This window comes from Spermophilus citellus (assembly GCF_964194105.1).
Source record: "Spermophilus citellus genome assembly, chromosome: 2".
NCBI classification, from domain to species: domain Eukaryota; kingdom Metazoa; phylum Chordata; class Mammalia; order Rodentia; family Sciuridae; genus Spermophilus; species Spermophilus citellus.
The window spans coordinates 88,969,758-88,974,005 of NC_138183.1; positions in this window are offsets into that span (position 1 = coordinate 88,969,758).

The following is a 4,248-nucleotide window of genomic DNA, read 5'->3' on the forward strand; positions in this document are numbered from 1 at the left end:
ATCCTCCTGACTCAGTCTGGGCAAATCATATGACTTAAGAAATTTATCGATGTCTTCACTATCTTCTATTTTATTGGAATATAGGTTTTCAAAATAATTTCTAATTGTCTTCTGTATTTCTGTAGCATCTGTTGTGATATTGCCTTTTTCATCCCGTATGTTAGTAATTTGAGTTCTCTCTCTTCTTCTCTTCGTTAGCATGGCTAAAGGTCTGTCGATCTTATTTATTTTTTCGAAGAACCAACTTTTAGTTTTGTTAATTTTTTCAATAGTTTCTTTTGTTTCAATTTCATTGATTTCCGCTCTGATTTTAATTATTTCTTGCCTTCTGCTACATTTGCTGTTGTTTTGCTCTTCCTTTTCTAGGGCTTTGAGATGAAGTGTGAGCTCATTTATTTGTTGGTTTTTTCTTTTTTTGAGGAATGACCACCAGGCGATGAATTTTCCTCTTAAAACTGCTTTCATTGTGTCCCATAGATTCCAATATGTTGTGTCTGTATTTTCATTTATCTCTAGGAATTTTTTGATTTCCTCCTTTATGTCTTCTGTAACCCATTGATCATTCAGTAACATATTGTTCATTTTCCATGTGATGTAGGATCTTTCCTTCCTTCTTTTATCATTGATTTCCAGTTTCATTCCATTATGATCATATAAAATGCAAGGTATTATCTCCACCCCTTTATATTTACTGAGGGTTGCCCTATGGCATAATATATGGTCTATTTTTGAGAAGGATCCATGTGCTGCGGAGAACAAAGTATATCCATTTGATGATGGTTGATATATTCTATATATGTCAGTTAAGTCTAGGTTATTGATTGTGGTATTGAGTTCTATAGTTTCTTTATTCAACTTTTGTTTGGAGGATCTGTCCAGTGGTGAGAGAGGTGTGTTGAAGTCACCTGTAATTATTGTGTTGTGGTCTATTTGATTCTTGAACGTGAGAATTTGTTTTATGAATGTTGCAGCACCATTATTTGGTGCATAAATATTGATAATTGTTATGTCTTGTTGGTGAATGGTTCCTTTTAACAGTATATAATGTCCTTCTTTATCCCTTTTGATTAACTTAGTCTTGAAGTCGATTTTATTCTATATGAGGATGGCCACCCCTGCTTGCTTACGAGGACCGTGTGCATGGTATATTTTTTCCCATCCTTTCACCTTCAGCCTGTGTATGTCTTTTCCAATCAGATGTGTCTCCTGGAGGCAGCATATTGTTGGATTTGTTTTTTTAATCCATGATACCAGCCTATGTCGCTTTATTGGAGAGTTTAAGCCATTAACATTCAGAGTTACTATTGATATGTGGTTTGAACTTCCATCCATGTTTGATTGTTTATCCTTTTTTAAAAAAAATTTTAGTTTGTTTCTCCATGATTGTTTTTCCCCTCGCCCTCTGTCTTTACTGAGGCACTTCCCACTGATGGTTTTGGTTGTTGTTTTTCATTTCTTCTTCTTGTAGTGTTTTGCTCAAAATGCTTTGCAATGCTGGTTTTCTGGCTGCAAATTCTTTTAACTTTTGTTTAACATGAAAGGTTTTTATTTCGTTGTCATACCTGAGGCTTAATTTTGCTAGATACAGAATTCTTGGTTGGCATTCATTGTCTTTCAGTGTTTGAAATACATTGTTCCATGACCTTCTTGCTTTCAGTGTCTGTGATGAAAAATCCATTGTGAACCTTATTGGTTTACCCCTGAATGTAATCTGTCTCCTTTCTCTTGTAGCTTTTAATATTTTCTCTTTGTTCTGTATATTGGATATCTTCATAACAATGTGTCTTGGCGTTGGTCTACTGTGATTTTGTGTGCTCGGTGTCCTGTATGCATCTTCAATTTGTATATCTGTTTCCTTTTTTATTTCTGGAAAGTTTTCTGTAATTATTTCATTCAGCAGGTTACTCATTCCCTTGGTTTGAATCTCTGTACCTTCTTCTATCCCGATGACTCGTAAGTTTGGTTTTTTTATGTTATCCCATAACTCTTGGACGTTTTTCTCGTGATTTTTTACCAGCCTTTCTGAGTTGGCTAGACTCTTTTCAAGATGATATATTTTGTCTTCATTATCTGACGTTCTGGCTTCTACTTGCTCCACTCTGTTAGTGATACTCTCAATTGAGTTTTTAATTTGGTTTATCATTTCCTTCATTTCTAGAATTATTGTTTGATTATTTTTTATAATCTCTATCTCCTGATAGAGATGCTTAACTTCTTCTTTTATCTGTTTATGTAATTCATTCTCAATGTGTTCTTTCACTGCTTGAATTTGCTATCTCGTATCCTCTTTAAGGTTCCATTCCATCTGTCTAAGGTGTTCCTTGAGTTCTTTATATGACCATTTTTCTGATGACTCTAGGTCCTCCTGAATATTTAGGCTGTCCTGCATTGTTTGTACTCCTTTTCTTCCTTGCTTTTTGAAGCTGCTCATGTTACTTCTTGTTCTGTTTGACTGCTGAGTTACTGTTTACTCGTATAAATTTATTAGATGCTTGGGAGGAAAGGTATTAGAAGGGAAGGGATGAAGTCACTAAAGAGAATGAGAGTAAGCAGGTAGAATTCAAGGAAGGGGGGATAAGATAATTGAAAAGAAATGAGAAGACTAAAGAAGAAAAAAAATAGGAAATGAAAAAAGAAAAAAATTTTTTTTTAAAAATAATAAAATAAATTAAAATTAAAATTAGAAGAAAAAAAATTTAAAAAAATTGTAAAAAAAAATTTAAAAAAACAACAAGAAAGAAAAATGAAAATGAAAGAAAAACCCAAATCAAAAAAAAAGAGAAAAGAAAAAAAAAAACTAATAAATGCAGTCTTAGAGTTTGATTAACTTCTCTTCCAGTAGGTGGCGCTGTGCCCACCAGGCCTAGTTTCTCCTGTCAATACGCGGGAACCAATCACTGTGCAGCAGCTCCTCCTCCCAGACTGGGCGAGTCTCCCAATCCTGAGTGCCTAGGGCCTCCTCTTGTGTCTAGTCACTTCCCACTTTTCCTCTAGCCAGGCCCCTCTCATGGGTGCCGCTCACCACAATACTTGCTACACACCAGGTCTGCTGCTCCCAGGAGCCCTGTTTTCATGAACGACTGGGCACACTCTTCCAGTTTGCCATTCCCTCAGACCCTAAGTTTGTAGAGCTTGGGGCTGAGAATCCTCAGCGAATTTTACTTCCCCTCCAGTAGCCACTAATTGTTGTTTGACCAGATCATGGGCTACTTGTATCTTTTCTTTAGTCAGGGGCCACTGAGGAACCCACACTGGTCTTTCTGATTTCCAAGTAATTTTGATTGTCTCAGTGGCCCTTTCTGAAAATCCAACCCATGTCTGTCTGTTCCTTGATCTATTTGAATTGTTGTTGCTATACCTTGTTCTTGTTTTCCTAATCTTTTTCTTTCCTAACACCTTGTCTAGTCCTAGTAGTGGGCATATTAGGATTGATGTTATTTGTTAACATCAAACCTAGTTGTTCTAGGACATCTCGTCCCCATAAATTTATGGGAAGATGATCTAATACATATGGCTGTATAGTTCCTTCACATCCTTCAGGATCCTTCCAATCTAATATCATAGCACTTCTATGGGGATTAGTTGCCACTCCTAGGCCTCGAAGCGTTTGAGTGGCTTGTTGTAATGGCCAATGTTTTGGCCATTCTTGACGAGATATGATGCTAAGGTCAGCACCTGTGTCCAGTAGCCCATTAAACTCGTGACCTTGAATATTTAGTTTTAGCATTGGGCGAGAATCTAAATTTAAAGACAGCATAGCCCAATCTACACCTGTGGAACCTAATCCCCTGGAACCTCTTTCTACATTACGACTAGAGAACTTATTATGTAGGCTGGGTATTATTAACAACTGTGCTATTCTATCTCCAGGTGAAATTACTTATATACCTCTTGGAGAACTAGCTATAATTTTTATTTCACCTACATAATCGGGATCAATTACCCCAGGACTTATCATAAGTCCTTTTAATGTAGATGAACTACGTCCCAATAATAAGCCTACTGTTCCTTGGGGAAGAGGTCCTTTTACTCCTGTAGGAATGATTTGAATTCCCATCTCTGGAGTTAGTACTGCTCTGGCAGAGGCGCAGATGTCCAACCCTGCACTCCCTTGGGTTTGTCTGATGAGGGATTTAATGGACAATGTGTCCTGGGCACCACTCTGATGGTGTTGCTGGGTTCCTCCACTGCCCCGTATATTTGTGATTGTGGGCCCCGGAGCATTGGGCCCCCCAGTCCGTTTTTTTG